This window comes from Equus asinus, chromosome 24, assembly GCF_041296235.1.
Source record: "Equus asinus isolate D_3611 breed Donkey chromosome 24, EquAss-T2T_v2, whole genome shotgun sequence".
In the NCBI taxonomy this organism is placed as follows: Eukaryota; Metazoa; Chordata; class Mammalia; order Perissodactyla; family Equidae; genus Equus; species Equus asinus.
In genome coordinates this window covers 63242403-63262670 of record NC_091813.1, presented here as the reverse complement: position 1 = coordinate 63262670, position 20268 = coordinate 63242403, and the positions used below count along the sequence as shown (strand labels likewise).

The following is a 20268-nucleotide window of genomic DNA, read 5'->3' as shown; positions in this document are numbered from 1 at the left end:
ATGACAAGTGAGAGGATGGAAAGAGGGACGAGTTGAGTGAGCAAGATGGTAGAAAGTGTGTGCTGGGTAATGGCACTCTTCCTCTGATCTCTCAGACGTCTTCAGTAAAGTCGAGAACTAAATTCTCCAATCTTAAGTGTGAGTGATTTTGTTGTGGAAACTAAAGACTGGGCAGCAGAACACAGAGCACACAAGGCCTCCTGTGCTTGGAGGCTGGGAGGGTGCTACGGTTGTAAGCACCTAAGCATTTGCAGAAATCTTGGGGAGGGGGCTGGACTTTCACACGCCATTCGAATTTGAGCCAGTTTAGCTCGATCTTGAGGAGCAGGATCTGAATTCCAGTAAAATGCCCACGGAAAGAGAGGGACAGTAAAGGGGAAAAACTGATTGAGTAATGTTGGGGGTATAAAGTCAGAACACCATGAACGCGTTGATCTTAGATAGGAGGGAAGCAAGTTAGGATAGATGGATCCTGATGAGTATTTGGATAAAGTAATGGTTAAAGGAGCTACTTTCCAAAGGTGTCAGCTTTCTTGATGAAAATAGGTGGTGAAGTCATTTGCTGGGAGAAGAAGACAGTGAGGGAAAATCTCGTTGATTTGGAAGTTTTACAGATGTACAAGTGGTCAGTGAAACTATGGGTCTGGCTGACGTCACCCAGGGAGAGTGTATGGAGTAATTAGGAGACTGTGTATGAAATGCTATCACCATCTTTGGGATAACAATCTGAATCTTTTTATAATACATTTCATCAGCTTCCTGAATTATCACTAATTACATTTCTTCCTTTCTGGGTAAGAATAAGAAATAATCACTGTAGGAACATGATTCTTTTTCTTCAGTCAAATGAAAAGGGATCATTTACGTATCATAAAGAATATACTAGTTTGTGTCATTACTCAGAGATAATGATGTTCTTACACTCTTGGTTTTGAGGTCATCTCTATTTCTATACACTAAAGTAATTAGAGCTCCTGACCACGTTTTGGACAAATGCCAAATTGGGAGATTAGGCTTAACAGCTCTAATTAGGCTTCCTGAATTTGATTAGTGCTGGGGACTAGTTTCTCATTTGATAGTTTATCTTACAAGAATTCCTGGCTGGAAGCTGTGTTGTTTTCTTGGCTACTATTTGTATCATGTACATCATGTAAACCATTATACTTTGATGAATCGCTGTTGTTACTTGCTAGTAAGATCTTCTGAATACTAAAAGGAAAGTGTTAAGAGCTAGGTCAAATTCCAATTTCTGGATCATCAGGGCTGTGTATTATTTGTTGGTTTCATTGTCCTCCTAATGTGTTAGACAGTATTGAAGTTTATGTTTAAGCTTCTCATTGTCCATTTTAAATGTGGGCTATAATTCTATTTTCAGGGACACATTAACATAGATTATATTAATAGGATATTAATATCTGGGTTAGCAGACTTCACATCTTTCCAAATTTAGTCATCTCATTGCTCACTTGACATAAATATTCCTCGTTTTTCAGTTGTGTAATTGATATTTAAAGCAGCGTCGCACAAGACATCATTGGCAAGACTAATCTTATTTGCATGCCAATCAGAGTAAAATTGACAATTATACTGTGAGGTTTTCTTTGAATAATGTAAGAATTAGATGATACAAGAAATGGAAAAAAAAAATGGAAAAAGTATAAAAGTCCCAGAAAGAAAAAGAACTGGAGTTAGAGGGGATTTGAGTCTATTCTGCCTTAACCAGTAAAGAATCCCCTTACAGGTGGCCATCTGTTTGCATACGTTCACTACGTAACAGCTCTTTGCCTAAGGGTTTCGTGGTTTCAATTCAAAGAATATCTGTCATTGTCTATTGATCCAGCTACATAATGAGAGAAAGCCACCATAATTATAATCAACAGAACTGCAAAAATCCATGCACCATGAGGTACTTTTACCCAAGGCCCTCTGACTGTCAATCTTTATAGTAACATAGTCCATTTTACAGATATAATTTCCATACATAAATGAATAACATGTAATAGTTAATGCCATTTTTTATTTAATATTTTTTCAAATAGCTATTTCAAAAAGGTATTCTTATATATAGCATAATTTGCTCTATATTATAATGGTTTGTTGTATTATATCATCATTTGTTTAACCAGTCTCAAAATCTTGAATTTGAAATCTCAGAAATCTCTAAAGTTTGTCTCTGTTTGGCTTTCCAATAGAATGCAATCACACATATTCTTGATTTTTTTCTTTCTTTTGTATTATTCTCTTGACACAGACACCAAAAGTAAATTTAGCAAGTTAAGATTTTATGACTTTTTTTTTTTTTATCAGATTGCTCTACAGAAAAAAAAGTGGTGTAAGAAACCTCTGCTCCCCAGGGCCGGCCCCATGGCCGAGTGGTTAAGTTTGGGCACTCTGCTTCAGCGGCCCAGGGTTTTTACCAGTTCAGATCCCAGGTGTGGACCTAGCACCACTCATCAAACCATGGTGAGGTGGCGTCCCACATAGCACAGCCAGAAGGACCTACAACTAGAATATACAACTATGTACTGGGGGGCTTTGGGGAGAAGAAGAAGAAGAAGAAAATAAGATTGGCAACAGATGTTAGCTCAGGTGCCAATCTTAAAAAAAAAGTCCTCTGCTCCCCAAAAGTGCTCACTGCATTGTGTTTATTATTCACTTGGTATTTCTTACTTGTTTACAATTGCACTTCTTAAATCATCAGCAATGCTGAAATTTTTTTATTTATTTTTGTGTGTGAGGAAGATTGGCCCTGAGCTAACGTCTGTGCCAATCTTCCTCTACTTTGTATGTGGGATCCTCCCACAGCATGGCTTGATGAGCTGTGCATAGGTCTGTGCCTGGGATCTGAACCAATGAACCCCAAGCCACTGAAGTGGAGCATGAGAACTTAACCACTACACCACGGGGGCTGGCCCCCTGAAATTTTTCTAATGGTCAAATATTTGTCAAGTGCCTAATATATTGCCAAACATTCACTGGGTCTTGTAAACAGGCTTCATTGTCCCTAGGACACGTGGGGTGGGTAGAGCATGGACCCTGAAAACCAGAATGCTCTCTGTGATGAGCTTTTGAGGCAGGCCTCCCAGCCAATTGCCTACCAAATTAAATATGAGTTCCTCAGCTATCCATTCAAGGCCTGCCACAATTCATCTCTACATACTTTTTGGCCAGGGGAGTGTTATTATTTTCTGACACCTTTCAAATACATCAAGAAAACTAATAATTTGCTATTCCCTAAGCATCCTTGAAGACTTCCAACAACTATATTCTAGCATATGTTGTAAGCTTCAGCTGAAATGTCTTCTTCATTACCTGTAGAAAAGATTTCAGTCCTTCCTTGACTGTCCATCCCATATTTCCCCCTCATCTGATCTTCCCAACCAAATCAGAACATTCTCTACCCTGACATTCCCCCGTGCTTTATTTGCACCTCTTTTGGGGTAGTTAAAATATTCTACCTTCATGACAGGTAAGCCTCTCATTGGACAGCCAGCCCTTTAAGGGAGCCTAGCGCTCTGCTTGGTATTTAGGACAGACCCGGGGTTTTTTGCCTGAAATAAATGACAAGTGGACTGAAACATGTTTACACACCAAGGCTTTGTCTCATCTATGCTATATAAGTGAAATGGAAAATCTAGGAAATTTTCAGATAACTTAAAACAATATTTTTGAATCAACAATCTAGTGATTTCCTCACCAAACCCTTTGAGTGGCTACACTTCTATCAATCTTTGCCTGATTTTCTCTGTGTAGATTTGACTTCCATCACTCCCAAGGTTGAATCTCAAAGTATTTGGCCCCAAGAGCTTGAGCCAGTCCTGACAGAAGCAAGAAATCCATCAGCAGCTTCCTTTCACCAAGTGGAAGGCCTTGGAGTTTCATGTGAAAGTTTCAGTCCTGGTCCCTGGTGCTCCCTCCACAATGCCTGCGCTCCTTGGCTGTTTGTTAAACTCTCTGATTTCCTTGCCTTACTTTAAATTGATCGAGACCCCCTGTAACATCTCCCTTCCATTTTTTTCCCCCTCTACTAATATGGAAGTGATACTCTCTGTGTGATTTTTTTTTAAAGGAGTTATCCTAAATACTTAACAGTGATACTTACAAAAACCTAGTTAATATCTTTACCTTCTTCCCAAATAATACTAGGACCTTAGAAGGTTTTAACTTTAATCAATTATATGCTATTATTTCCTAATAATTTCAATTCTCTCCAACCATTTTTAAAAATTGTCTGTCTGCAAATCAAAAGTACACTAAGATACCACCTTACACCTATAGAAATGGCCATAATCATTAAGACTAAAAATAACAAATGTTGGAGAGGGTGTGGAGAAAAGGGAACCCTCATACACTGCTAGTGGGAATGCAAACTGGTACAGCCACTATGGAAAACATTACAGAGATTCCTCAAAAAACTAAAAATAGAAATACCATATGACCCAGCTATCCCTCTACTGGGTATCTACCCAAACAACTTGATATCAACAATCCAAAGTAACATATGCACCCCTGTGTTCATTGCAGCACTATTCACAATAGCCAAGACGTGGAAGCAATCCAAGTGCCCATCGACTGATGATTGGATAAAGAAGATGTGGTACGTAAATACAATGGAATACTACTCAGCCAGAAAAAAGACAAATTCATCCCATTTGCAACAACATGGATGGACCTGGAGGGTATCATGCTAAGCCAAATAAGCCAGTCTGAGAAAGACAAACACCAGATGATTTCACCTGTATGTGGAATATAAACAAATACATGGACAAAGAGAACAGTTCAGTGGTTACCAGGGGAAGGGAGAGTAGGGGGTGGGCACAGAGGATGAAGGGGAGCACTTACGAGGTGACAGATAAGAAATAATGTAAAACTGAAATTTCACAATGACGTAAACTATTATGAACTCAATTTTAAAAAAGGTATGAACAGAAAACAAAATTGTCTCTTTGTCTCTGGAGCACTATAGTTTTATTTTATGGATCTAGGCATGAATTTATTTTACTTACCTGCTGGAGACCTTGGGTTTCCTGAATCTGAGAATTGATATCTCTCAACAATTCAGGAAAATACTCAACCATTGGTTCCTTTATTATTGCCTATTATTATTATAATCTCTTTTTTCTGTCTCCTAGAACTCTAATCTAGTTATGATAGAAATCCTAACCTTGTCCTCAATCCCTTTCAACCTTTCTATATTCTCCGTTTCTCGGTCACTCTGAGTTTCACTTTGGGTAAGTTCTTCAAAGCTTTTCTCCAGGTCACTAATCCTTCCTTCAGCTTTGTCTAATATGCTGTTTACCCAGCCGTGGAGTTTTGAATTTCAGGTATTATGTTCTTCATTCATTCATGGGCCTTTATTTGGTTCTTTTTCAAATCTGCTTGTATTTTTTTCTAGTCCATTGCTCATGTTTTCAAGTTTCTCCTTTTATTTCTTTAAACATATTAACCATGTTATTTTATAGTCTATATTTGACAATCCTAATATCGAAAATCTTTGTGGATTTGATTATGCTTTCTGGCTTTTCTTTTTTTCCTGGATCACACTTGTATTTCCTTTATTTCTTAGATATTTTGTGATTTTTGATTGTGAGCTTGTGTTGGACCTTTATCTGAGGAAATTCTTTGAAGCCTGTTTTGGAGTTACCTTCCTCCAAAAAGGATATGGTTTGTTTCTATGTCACCAGGGGGCACTATTAGCCTGGAAAAATTTAAATTAAATTTCTTACTTGGTGTTTTACACCACATACGTAGGATTGCCAAATAGAATACAGGATAGCCAGTTAAATTTAGATTTCAGATAAACAATAAATAAATTTTAGTGCAATATTTGGGACATATAGTAAACAATTATGCATTGTTTATGTGAAATTCAAGTTTAACTGGATAGTCTCTATTTTTATTTGCTAAATCTGGCAATCCTACCCATAGGTAGGTTGAATTTGCTTTCAAACTGACATAAGGACTTGCTTGAGTTTATGAATTTTCAGGGAATTCTTTTTCTCATTCTCCCAGGGCAAAGGTTGAGACTGGTAAATTTCCAATGTCTTCTTCTTTAAGGTGGATTTATTTCTTGCTCACTCTTATACTGAGAGTGTCATTCATTAGAATCTCAGATCTATTCAGCGATCTCCCATAGATCCTAGCTTTATCTGCTATCCCCTGCACACCATGTAATTTTCAAAAATGTAAACTCAAGGTCCATTAGATTGACCCTTAGGGTGAAAACCAACTTCACCGATCACTTACCTTTCAGGAGCTTTTTCTTTCTTTGTTTTTGTTTCTATAGATTCCTTACCATCTTGCCGGGTCCAGGAAGCATTTAAAGATATTTTTACATAGTTTATCCAGTATTTCTAGTTGTTTTTGACAGCAGGGGATCAGAAAGAAGGTGTGGTAAGGGGGAGTCAGTCAGAGTATCTCAAATGATATTCTCTCAGAATCAGAAGTCTTCAATCCCTCGTTCTTGCTAACCCCGAAATCTGGTTATTTCTGGTGTCTCCTCCAGTTTTAAATTCCTTACCAGTCATCGGGTGTAGTCCAGAGTCATTAGTATCATTTGACTTTGCTTTCATCCTCTGCAAAGACTAGTGACCTGTCCGGTGACAGAGGGTGGGACCTTGCTCTGAGCTCCGTCTGATGATTTGGTCGCAATATCACATCTATTTCCTGCCAGTGCTCTTTCTCTGAGGCTAGAATCTACTTCTCTGTGCCCTAATCTCTTGAGGAGTTTTCTAGAATTCAGGGCAATCTAATGCTGCCACCACCACCCAAACTTGTCTTCTGAGTTAGTCCAAAGGAATCCCGTTCTGATTGCTGCATCTTACCTGCAGTTCCTGGAACCACACCTAAGACTCCTTGTGGGATTAGCCTTGGATTAGTTTTCTAGCTGCCTCTAGGAAGACCAGTTTTCAGAGGAGGGTTAGACTCACATGGGTACCACTGCCTTCATGGGTGAGTGGCCAGCAGCTTCTTTCTCTTCCCTATCAGTGCCAGTGTCACAGTTTTAACTTGTCTTTCTTCTCTGCCCACCCAGCACTGTACACTCTTAGTACCAGTGGCGTACTGGAGCTGGCTCGTACCAGATGGCGAGAGCCAATCGTCAAACATCAGGAGTTTTGAGAGCTGGTGATTAAGCCCAGCTATTATCAAAAATTAAATTATAGAAACTTTTAATTAAGTAAATTATATTTAAAACAATGGTAAGTAGAAAGCTCTTAGAAGAAAACATAGAAGTCAATCTTTGTGTCTCGGGTTAGGCAATGATTTCTTAAATATGACACCAAAAGCATAAATGACAAAAGAAAAAAGACAAATTGGCCTGCATCAACATTTAGGTGTCATGCTTCAAAGGACACTACTAAGAAAGTGAAAATAGAACCCACGCAATGGGACAGAATATTTGCAAATCATATATCTGATTAGGAGCATATATTCAGAGTATATTAAAAAAAACTCCTATAACTCAATTATAATAATAATAATAAATATATAACTCAATTAAAAGACATCCACAGAGACAGAAGGCAGATTAGTAGTTCTCTATAGCTGGGGAGGGGTGGGAAGAATGACTGGTAATGGTCACAGGGTTTCTTTCTGGAATGATGAAAATGTTCTAAAATTAGATTGTGGTGATGGTTGCACAACTCTGTAAATACACCGAAAACTACTGACTTATACACTTTAAATGGGTGAATCATATGTGTACAAATTATATCTCAATAAATTCTTAATAAAAAAGATAATATTCAAAACACACCATTGTCTAATTACTAGTATCTATAGGTTTCAGGTTATTTATTAAGAGATGGTGTCCAAGCGACTCCAGAACATGGGATCAAATTGTATATGATATTAAACCAGCAAGGAGTGTTTGTCTCAACTAATATCTTGTTTATGTCTTTATGTCAGACAGCCAGATGGCAGTGAGTGATAATGCTCTGTACTAATCCCTTAGGAAGACTAGTTTGCTTGAGATTTAGACACAAACAATAAGAAATATAACAATACCACAAAGCGCGTCGTGACAAAATGATTAGAATATGGTATACAAAAGATCTGGTCACTTATCCTGCTGTACTCCATCAATAAATATTTGTTGAGTATTATAGAAAATGCAAAAATGAATTAGACGCTGTTCCTGCATGCAGTCAAGAAAATAGAAACCAATTTAAATATTTAAAGCTAATGGCATTTAATATAGAGAAGTGGGTACTTACAAACTTTTGAAAGAGCTTAAGGAGAGAAAGTCAGGGGAGCTGTCACCATCTTTCAGTTTCCAGAAAACAGAATCTGAAACTTCTTGCTTTCATGCAGAAGTCAGGAAGATGCAAGAGGCGGAAATCAATAATCATGGTTGCCCAGCAGCACTGGAGTGAAAGGCTGGCAGGGGACTACGGAAGATGCTGCAAAAAGTCACATCTTATGTTCATATGTCCACCACCACTGCTGGAGAAAGGAGGATGGCTTCTACCTCCCTTCTGCCTTCTAATTCTACATCTCATTGGCAGAATTTAAACTGTATTGGGAACCCCCCTGGCAAGGGGCTATGGAAAATGTAGTTTCCTTTCATCCAGCCCCAGAAATGAAGACAGAGCATCCAAGGGAATGAAAATGATGCTAAATACCAACAAATAATATCTGACTCATTACCCTCAGGGTAGTCAGGTAATTTTCTGAGACTGTACATGGTATGAGTTTGGGATTGTTTCTTAGTGGCAGGGGATGCAGTTTGCAGAAATTAATCTCCTCCTCAGGTGGACTTGACATCCCTTGAACCCTTGGACTCCTGGGCACTTTACCTAGCTGGCAAAGTTGGTTTGAAGTTTGTTGGGAGTTTCTCTCCCACTCTCTGGCACATGTCTTGAGAAAGAGTACTTGTGAATTCTTCTCATTTGGTCCAATCATCATGTCACTAACGTGGTGGACCAGTGGAAAGTCCTGCGGATGGCAAGGTTGTCAAATTTCCTGTGGATTAAATTATGACAGGGAGCTGGAGACTTGCTGTAGCCCTGGCATGGGACTCCTGTGTGCTGCTTACTCCTCTGGGTAAGTAATCTGTTTCTGGTGGTCTTTATTTATTACAGCAGAACAGGAGTCACAAAACGAGAGCTTGTTTTAAATAAAGTTTTATTGGCTCACAACCATGCCCGTTTATTTACTACTTGTCGTCTATGGCTGCTTTCACGTTACAACAGCAGATTGAGTATTTGGACAAAGACCTTACCGACCAGCCAAAACATTGCCCTCAAACAGAAGATTAATAGAAATAAAACGAGTTTTAAATTTACTTCTAAATCAAAACTATGGCCCCTTTATGAAAACTAAACACTCTAATGTATTTATAATAGTTAAAACAAAATGCCTTTTTCTGAGAGTTGAAATAATCAATGCCTATTCAAGTGAACTTTTCCCCTCAGCCTCCACATTCTAGTACAAGATAGCTAGCACTACGCACCTCTCTTAACCTCCAACAAAAAAAAACCGGCCTGCTTAGAATATCTATGTGTATTCTTTACACCACTGGGCAAAGTAATTTGCAGTATTTGACTGACAGTCCATTATTACTTCTAATGAAGTACATTTTAAAAAACCTCTTTGTTTGTCTGTCCTGAAAGAGCTCCAATGCAAATTTCTGCACAAGTCAGGACCCTCATTTGAAATTCACAGGGGTCATTGCTGAAGTGCCATTGACCTGAGTGAGGAGAGGCTGGCCTACAGTATAGACCCAGAGGTCTGTGTTAGCAAATAAACACTCTCTCTCATTTCAAAATCTAGCAATGGGTGGGAAGAGGATAATGGCAAATATTGATTCTCTGACCTTTTAATTTCCACTGCCACTTGCAGAAGTTTTTCTTATATATTTGAATTCTCATTTTCCCATAATAATTTGCAATTATATAATGTTTTGTAGGATTAATGAGTACTTTCAAAAACATCTCATTTGATCTTGGAGCCGGCCCAGTGGTGTAGCGGTTAAGTTCATGTGCTCTGCTTTGGTGGCCCGGGGTTTGCCAGTTCAGATCCCAGGCACGGACCTACGCTCTGCTTACCAAGCCATGCTGTGGCAAGTGTCCCACATATAAAATAGAGGAGGATGGGCACAGATGTTAGGTCAGGGCCAATCTTCCTCAGCAAAAAAGAGGAGGATTGGCAGCAGATATTAGCTCAGGGCTAATCTTCCTCAAAACAAAAACAAAAACAAAACAAAACAAAACAAATCTCATTTGATCTCCATGTCAACCCAGAAAGTATTTTCTTCTCACATTTCATAGATACGGAGATTGAGGCTCAGGGAGAGTCAGTAAACCATCCAGCTTCATGGAGAAAAGGACCAAAAATAACAAATATTTACCAAGCGTCCACTACCTTGTAGGCACTAACCATATTCACCAAGCGTCCACTATATTGTAGGCACCATCGTAAGCCAGAACTCACCCCTTGATTTTTAGACTCCAAGTCCAATATTCTTACTATCACAATTTATTAATCTCCATCATTGTGAATACTCGAGATGGTACTGGTGGTGGTGACTTTTATTCCTGGTTTTTGTTTTGTTTTTGAGGAAAACTGACCCTGAGCTAACACCTGTTGCCCATCTTCCTCTATTTTATGTGGGACGCTGCCACAGCATGGCTTGAATAGCAGGGCTAAGGCTGCACCTGGGATCCAAACCTGCAAACCCCAGGCTGCCAAAGTGGAGCATGCAAACTTAACCACCACCCAGCCTGGCCGGCTCCGTGGTGGTAACTTTTAAACACATAAAACTATACCAAGCACTGCTCCCAAACTGAGAATAAGATGAGTAGGAAATAGGAGACCCATGTACAAAACTTTAAGGTAAATGCTGTTTATAAAGGTATTGAATGAATGGCATTAACAATATGCTTATATTACTGCACAAAGAATTAAACCGAAGGACAGGAAGTACTTTTAAAAGTTTGGTTGTGATGTGTGAAAAACCTAACCACAGGAAGTTGTAAAGTGTCTCTAGTTAGTTATTATTACCATTAAAGAGAAATATCTTTTGGGAATGATTCGAATACAGTGCTATTTCAAGTCAGCATCTGTATGAAATGTTTCCCTTCTAGTTCTATTACTCTACCATACCATCTCTAATAGGGTGCCCCCCCCCACCCCGCGCCCCACCGCCATCCTCCAAATCAGTTGGGAAAGAGTTTGTAATATCAGATACACATGCATTTCTTTTTTTTTTTTTATTGAGTTAATGATAGGTCACAATCTTGTGAAATTTCAGTTGTACATTAATGTTTGTCAGTCATGTTGTAGGTGCACCACTTCACCCTTTGTGCCCACCCCCCACCCCACCTTTCCCCTGGCATCCACTAAACTGTTCTCTTAGTCCACATTTTTAAATTCCTCATATGAGTGGAGTCATACACAGATTATCTTTCTCTCGCTGGCTTATTTCACTTAACATAATTCCCTGAAGGTTCATCCGTGTTATTGCAAATGGAACGATTTTGTTCTGTTTTGCAGCTGAGTAGTATTCCATTGTATATATGTACCACATCTTCTTTATCCATTCATCTGTTGATGGGCACTTAGGTTGCTTCCATGTCTTGGCTATTGTAAATAATGCTGCAATGAACATTGGGGTACATAGGACTTTTGGAATTGCTGACTTCAAGCTCTTTGGATAAATACCCAGTAGTGGGATGGCTGGATCGTATGGTAGTTCTATTTTTAATTTTTTGAGGAATCTCCATACTGTTTTCCATAGTGGCTGCACCAGTTTGCATTCCCACCAGCAGTGTATGAGGGTTCCTTTTTCTCCACAACCTCTCCAACATTTGTTACTATTAGTTGTAGATATTTTTGTCATTCTAATGGGTGTAAGGTGATATCTTGATTTGCATTTCCCTGATGATCAGCGATGATGAGCATCTTTTCATGTGCCTATTGGCCATCCGTATATCTTCTTTGGAGAAACGTCTGTTCATGTCTCCAGCCCATTTTTTGATTGGGTTGTTTGATTTTTTGTTGTTGAGTTGTGAGAGTTCTTTATATATTATGGATATTAAGTCTTTGTCAGATATATGACTTGCAAATATTTTTTCCCCAGTTAGTGGGTTGTTTTTTTGTTTCAATCCTGTTTTCATTTGCCTTGAAGAAGCTCTTTAGTCTGATGAAGTCCCATTTGTTTATTCTTTCTATTGTTTCCCTTCTCTGAGAAGACATGGTGTCTGAAAAGATCCTTTTAATACTGATGTCAAAGAGTGTACTGCCTGCATTTTCTTCTAGAAGCCTTATGGTTTCAGGTCTCACCTTTAGGTCTTTGATCCATTTTGAGTTTATTTTGGACACATGCACATATATTTCTTGAAGTGTGCGTGATCAAGCTCTGTGCAAACATGAGCAGGAGAAAGTATGCCTTTGGCATCTTGCTGAGGCTACATGCTATCAGATTCACCAGAGTTATTCACTTATTAATTTATCTAATAAACATTTATTAGATACACCCTATATACTAGATTTGTGGAGAATATAAAACAACTTAGTAAAATCTTTTCCTATTGAATCAATTTTGAGTGGCCTAGTCAAAACCAATGCTGGTGGCACATATGAATTATTATCTCCATTAGAAAGCCTAGATAATTCACAAAGGAAACTAAGCAAGCACCCTTTTGCCGTCTAGGACAGAGATCAGCAAACTTTTTCTGTAAACAGCCAGACTGTAAATATTTTAGGCTTTGTAGGGCCACATGGTCTTTGTTGCAGCTACTTAACTCTCCACCATCATGCAAAAGCAGCCATAGATAATACACAAATGAATGGACGTGGGTGGGTTCCAATAAGATTTTGTTTATGGACATTGAAATTTGAATTGCATATAATTTTCATGTCATACAATATTATTCTTTTGATTTGTAAAAAAAACATTTAAAATGTAAAAACCATTCTTATTTTGCAGGCTATACAAAAACAGGTGTGGGCCATACTCGTCAATCCCAGATCAATGAGATTACTATGCATGGAAGAAAATATAATTGTAGGTGTACATGAAGGATGCAGGTGATACAATAAAATATCAAAATAAATATAAAACTAAATGGTAAATATTTAAAGTATTTTCATACCGCGGGTTGGAAAGATGATAAAGTGTTACGTGGGTTCCATATCTGGGTGGAGCAGACCGAGCTCTCCTTAGATGAGTAATTTCAGAAGTTGGTAGAGAAAGGATATGAATGCACCCTAAAAGATGAAAAATAAAGACTTAATTAATACTTTCAGATTTGTCATAGTTCTCAGCCTGATCTGGTCTGGAAGTTGAATTGCTTGCGACACAGGTCTCTGTACTTGGCTCCTATTTTTGTTTTTTAAATAACTGACCTTGTATATTAGTCAGGGTTCTCTGGAAAAACAGAACCAATAGGATGGAGCTGTATATATATATCATATATATACGAGATTTTTTAAATAAGGGATTGGCTGATGCAATTATGGAGGCTGAGAATTCCCATGATCTGCAATCAGCAAGCTGCAGGCCCAGGAGAGCTAGCAGTGTAGTGTCAGTCCACGTCTGAGGCCAGAGACCCAGGAGTGCTGATGGCCGTAGTCCCATCTGAGAGCGAGCAAAGACCAATATCCCAGCTCCACAGTCAAGCAGGGAAAGCGAATTCCCCTTCCTTTGCCTTTGTGTTCTATTCTGGCCCTTGAGGGGACTGTGGGAGACCCGCCTGCGTTGGGAGGGCACTCTGCTTTACTAAGTGCACCCATTCAAATCCTAATGTCATCCAGAAACACCCCCACAGGCACACCAGACATCATGTTTAACCAAATATCTGGGCATCCTGTGGCCCAGTCCAGTTGACACATAAAATTAACCATCACATCTGTATTTCCAAAACTGTGTGTCACTGTGGATAGTACGACAGAAAGTAGATAAATGGTGTATTGTGAGAAAATCTATCAGGTCTCTTAATAAAATCGAACTCTAGCCTTCCAAGGTTTGGGATGGAGGGAGGAGCTTCAGGTGAAGGCTGTGGCTGGACCTTGGAGTGGGAGCTGGAGCTCACAGGCCTGAGTAGAGTCTGCAGAAATTCCCTGCACCCAACACCTCCTGTCCCCTGCCTCACATCCTTTTCCCCCATTCTACTCCGTTGCTGCCGCAAACAGCGGCATGCAGTTACCGCCTGACAGCACCTTGCCTTGGCTGTGCTAACTCCCATTTTGTACCCTGAGGCTTCCCAGATAGGGTGGGCTGTCTGCAGGGACCTACCTGGCATTCAAGAAGTACAGACTGGAAGTGTGAGGGAATTAATGCCCCATGGGACAGCGCTTGGCTGGTGTAGGACAGGAGCCATTGTACTAAATCTTTTTCTCTTCCTTCCCTTGGTGGACGATTCTGAGGCTCCTTGGGAGCTCCTGGCAAGATAGCATCCTTCTGTTGGCTTTCTCTCCTTTCTTATTTTACTCAGGCTCTGCTTTGAGGGTGGGTTGTGTATCTAGCATGTCTTAGTCTCCTGGGGCTGCCGTAACCAAATACCTTAGACTGGGTGGTTTAAACGACAGAATTTACTTCTCACAGTTCTGGAGGCTAGAAGTCCCATATTAAAGTCTGGTAGGGTCGGTTCCTGGTAAGAGATCTCTTCCTGGCTTGTAGATGGCTGCCTTCTTGCTGTTCCCTCACATGGCCTTTTCTCAGTGTATGCTCAGAGAGGGAGAGCCAGCTTTCTGGTGCCTCTTTTATAAGGGCACTAATCCCATTGGACCAGGGTCCCACCCTCATGACCTCATCTAACTCTAATTATCTCCCAGAGGCCCCATCTCCAAATACCATCACACTAGGGCTTAGGTCTTCAATATATGAATTTGGGGAGGATGCCAATAGTCAGTCCACAACACAGGTAAGACATTCACCTTTCCCTTGGGGGATTACTGTCTTATTTTTACTGGAACAACCATCCTGGCCTCAGAGGCCATTAGCCATCTTTTAGGACTGTCATTGAAGCCTAGTGTTGGTAGTCATAATTAGTGAAATGCATCCCTTATTGAGAACTCTGTGGGATCTGAATGGTATTATTGTGGCTAATTGTAGAGGACATGGGCTATGAAATAAGATTCCCTCTTAGTTCTCGAGGGCTCCAGCGGGAGCCTGACTTAGACTTGCTGCTCTGATGATTGACACCAGAGTGCCCTAGCTCCGAGGTTCTCAACCCTGGATGAACAGTAGAATCACTTAGCGGGGAGTGGGGAGGTATTGAAAAATACCAATGCCTTAGCCCAGCTCCAGAGTCTAATTGGTTGTTCTGGTGCAGGGTTTGAAGCTTCAATATTCTTTAATTCTAGTGTGCAGCCTCTGAGGTGTGGGCGACTACCCTATGTGGGCCTATGCAAAACTGCCCACTGTCCCCTGTGAGCTTTGTCTCTTGATCAACAGAGACTTTTAAAAGTGACTTAACTAACTAACCTTAACTAAAGGTTAATATGGGGCTGTATTTACCAAGAGGCCAAGCAGCAGTTAATTTGAAAAATTTTTTGAATCACTCAGGAGAAAATAAACACCATCATATTTAAAATAAAATATTGTATACCAATGTTCATACAGCATTTTTCACAACAGCCAGAAGGTGGAAACAAGCCAAATGTCCATCAACGGATGAATGGATAAACAGATTGCGGTACATACATACCATAGAATATTATTCAGCCTTTAAAAAGAATAAAATTCTGATACATTTACAACATAGATGAAACTTGAAAACATTATGTTAAGTGAAATAAGCCAGATACAAAAGAACAAATATTGTATGATTCTATTTATCTGACGTACCTAGAATTGGCAAATTCATAGAGACAAAAAGTAGATTAGAGACTACCGGGAACTGGTAAGAAGGGGGAATGGAGAGTTGGTACTTAACGGGTACAGCATTTCTGTTGGTGATGGTGGAAAAGTTCAGCAAGTGGATGGTGGTGATGGTTGCACAACATTGTGAATATACTTAATGCCATTGAATTATGGTAAATTTGATGTTATGTATATTTTACCACAATAAAACAAACAAAACCTCTTCTTTATAGGTGTGATACCTCTGAATGAAGATTTAAGCTGCTCTGTGGTTGTGAGGACTACTATATCCCTAATAACGAAAAGGTAGGTTAGCAATGGTGAAAGAGAAACTCCGTCTAACAAAGGTGTTTAGGATGTATCAACAGCCTGAAGTCACTATACTGTGATGTCTTTGCAGGGAATTTTTCAATTTTTTAAATATCAGTAAGTATGTTCAAGCCTTTTAAAGAAAAAATAATGCTTTCTCTGTTTGCAATTTATTTTTCTGGAAATTTTGAAATCAAAATTAATGTTTGAAAATAAGAGTGATGAGGGGCTGGCCCCGTGGCCGAGTGGTTAAGTTCGTGCGCTCCACTACAGGCGGCCCAGTGTTTCATTGGTTCCAATCCTGGGCGCGGACATGGCACTGCTCATCAAACCACACTGAGGCAGTGTCCCACATGCCACAACTAGAAGGACCCACAACAAAGAATATACAACTATGTACCAGGGGGCTTTGGGGAGAAAAAGGAAAAAATAAAATCTTTAAAAAAAAAAAAAGAAAAGGAAAATAAGAATGATGATGATCTCATCAACTTAAATCTAGTATCCTAGTTATAGATTTTTAGATACAACAGTAGGAAATGAGTAGTTCTCAGTTTTAAAGATTATCAGCCAATGATTAGCATAATGTTGGAGCAAGTGCTATAAAGTTTGGAGATTATCATGCTCCTGGAATTTCTGACTCATGCTATAGTCTGCCATAAAGAGCAGTATAAAAAAGGATTTGTTCAGAATGAAGAAAATCACATAATTAGTTCTTTTAGTGGCAGTAAGAAGTACATATAGTAAGATAATTCTAGGGCAAAAGAACTTCCTGTAGATTCATTGTCACCAGCTCTCTTTTTCCTCCCTGTCAATTTATGCTAAATTTTACTCCTTTCCAATTTGGATAATGCCTCTCTTTGCTTGCAGGCTGTCAACCTGACTAATCTCTTTCTTACGCCTTCATCTCTCTCTCTTACTTCTCTGCCTCTCTCTCACATGAAATCCTCTTCCCATGGTAACATATTCTCAGAAATTATATTGAATGTAATGAGAAAAAAAGTGACTCATGATTTCAACATTTTCTTTCCAAACAACTCTTCAGTCACAGATCAGCAGGAGAGGGCTGTGGAATGGATGTGAACAGTTGCGACATTGGGAGGCACTTCTCCAAGCTGTTTACCAAACTCTCCCTGTCGATGAGATTTTATGCTGTGCAAAAATTTTAGACGTGAATGAACGAATAAAGAGAAGAAACAGAAAAGGTCTAAAACATTCCGTTTATAAAGTCTTTTACAGAATGTCCTGGAGTCCTGCTGCCCTCCTGTGATGAAATTCCCTTCCACGTCTCTCTTCCACCTCAAGGTAGCTTGCCTCAGAGTTAAGAGGCTTTATGAGTGACATTCTCCCTTTATTCGGAAAGGAATTTCCTCAGCCTAAAATGCTTTGTTGATCCAAATTACGGGCATCCTCTTCCCCAGTTTATGACCTTTGCCTACCAGTAGTGGCTCCACTGCATGTGTCTAGTGGGGGAGGGTTGGCACCCTGCATTTCCTCTCTATCTCCTGACTTGACTAAGGACTTCTAGAAGCTTCCCTTTCCTTCTCTGCTTACTTTGGACCTTGGGGAATCTTCACCCCAATTGCTGGGGCTACATTTTGGGGGAGGTGTTTTCCCATTGGTCAAAGTTGAACATCAGAATAAGTTTTCATCTAGAAGCAATGTCATCCAAGGAGGTGTGTTCCATAGGTATAAGTATAGCTATATGGTTGAATCACATTATTCATTCATTTATGGGTTCAATGTGTATTTATATATTTATGTATCAAGTGACTGCTGTATGTTTTACGGCTTATATATAAAACAGATAAGAATTGCTGCTCTTATGGAACTCATATTCTAGTGGGGACAGTTAAAAATAAACATAAACAAGTAAAACAAGTTTTACAGGGATGCTAGGTGATTGGATGAAGTTTAGAGAGGTTAGGTAATTTGCTTAAAGTTACACAGTTTGTAAATGAAGGAACCAAGGCTTAAACTCAGATCTATCTGATCAGAATCCGTAATTTTAATCATCACTATTTAGTAACACGCTTTTTAGATAAATGTAAGAACAATATTTTAGTTTAGCTTTGCTACCTACCGTAAAAAAATTTTTTTTAAGTAGCAGGAGTCATTGTAAAGTTATACCCAAGAAAAAGAAAGCTACATACACTGAGTTATGAAATCTGTCCCTTGTATGTTTCTGGTTATCATTCATAAAACAAACGTTTAATATAGTGTGGCTGACTGATGGGCATGGCTTGAGAGAGCAGGAACACTCCTTAAAGAAAACAGACCTGGCTGGGAGCTACTGTAAGTAGGAGACTATCTTCCTTTCAGCCCAATTTGTCCAGTCTGATTGATGGTCTTTCAGGAGCTGTCCCCAATCTGGGGAGGCTCCACTGTGTTTGGAGGGTTCAACTCGTGAGTCACCTGGCTTCCTCCGCCCCACACACTGTCCTTTGATATATTTTCAATGCATCCTCCATTTACAGCTCAGCCTAAGCTGATCCAGTTTGCCTTGTATTTTGGCACGTCCTGACCTCAGGCTTTGCTCCGATTCTCAGTTATTGTTCTCATCTCTTTTTCACAGTTCAGGGAATCAGCAGACAGCTTCTCAGGCAACACTGATTTATTTATGGGTCTTCTCCTTGTAGTTTTTGTTTTTAAGTAGCCCCCCACCCAGATCCATCCTGGTCTTCTGCATCCATTTGTAAGGCAACAGTTCAAAACTCTACATGCATTTTCCCATGAACACTAGAAAATCATTTGTCCCTCAGACACATCTATAAAAGCAGGTGGCAGCACTTTTGAACAAAAAGAACACAAGCTTTTAGAGTCAGAAGTATGAGGATAAAAATGAGCAAATATTATAAATCTAATGTATTGTATACTCAGAATAGAGCTCAATAGATACAAGTTTTCTTCCTTTATTCATGACCTACTGTCAAACAAAATACACTCTCACAGCTTTCCCCTCCAATCCTGTCCCTGAAATAAACACATAAGCCTCTTGAGGATTTCTAGTGTTTTAAACGGTGGGTAACAATGGAAAAATATAAAGTATGTGGGAAGTTTTAAAAAACTTTCATGTAACATCTCCTTAGACCCTGAGGGAGAAAGCCAATGGAACATACTGACACGGTTGGAGAAAGGGAGAAGGAAGCAAAATGGAAGAGAATAAAAGAAGGAAGGAAACATTTACTGATCATACACTCAATGCTGGACGCTGTGCTAGGCACTGCCAGGTGTTATGTCACTTGATCATCCTGTGTTGTAAGGGTATCTCTGTTCTATGTAGAGGTGAGCATCATGGCTCCGGAAGATGAATCTGCCTAAGTTCATGCAACTTGTAAGCGGTGGAGCTGGAATTTAAAGCTAACTCTGTCTGACTTCTAAGTCCATAATATTTTAATATGTTTAATACACATCAAAATGTATATAAATAGTATCTTACATTATTATTAAAGTCAGCATTTATATATCTATCATAAGGTAAGCACTAAGTCATTGTTCTCCCAAAGAGTAATCTTATTTTTCAATCACAATAGTTTTAAATGTCTAGGCATGATTAATATGAGAAATTTGAGGAAAATGGTAATGGTAATTTAGTTTTGGTTTTCACAGACTTACGTTATAAGGAATTTATAATAAAAATACCTTCCTAAATGTAACTGCAGCATAACTTCCTCAGTTCTTTAATAGCTTCCAGATGTTTAGATCATTTTGTTTAGAAACTTTGTAAATTATCAAAGTTCTTTGCTGATTAAATAAGGCATAATAAAGTGAGTCTTCTCTGCCCCGTTAGATCTCATGATGTTGAAAACCTTTTTGAAGTTATGACTTCAAAGTAGTTTACAGGGTTGTAGTCTCATAATAAATACAGGATTATAGACTTTTCTGTATGATTATAAAGGAAATGAAATCAAAATCGTGACAAAATGGCTTCCCATGTTCATATCTCTTCCTTTAAATGTTTACCAACTGGCCAGCAAACTTGATAGGTTGAAGTCTTATTGACATCAAAGGATACGTTCTCCAGCACACAGGGTCAAGTGCAGCACGTTGTCAACTCACGGGCCACTGGTAACGGAGTTAAAACAAATTAGTTGGACTTGAGATAATGTCAAAGTGAATAACAATTTGTGCCGTGGGATGTAAAATGTCTAGAT

The 20268-nt window shown here is 39.1% G+C and overlaps 1 protein-coding gene across 1 annotated transcript in view; it reads right to left on the bottom strand.

The window, feature by feature from the left end:
• The window catches only part of AKAP7 (A-kinase anchoring protein 7), a 151708-nt gene extending 143473 nt beyond the window's left edge, over positions 1-8235 (bottom strand). Inside the window, exon 1 of the mRNA XM_070496246.1 lies at positions 8217-8235. The gene's annotated coding sequence lies outside the window, so the exon portion shown is untranslated. The remainder of the gene's footprint in view (positions 1-8216) is intronic.
• Positions 8236-20268: the final 12033 nt, after the last annotated feature.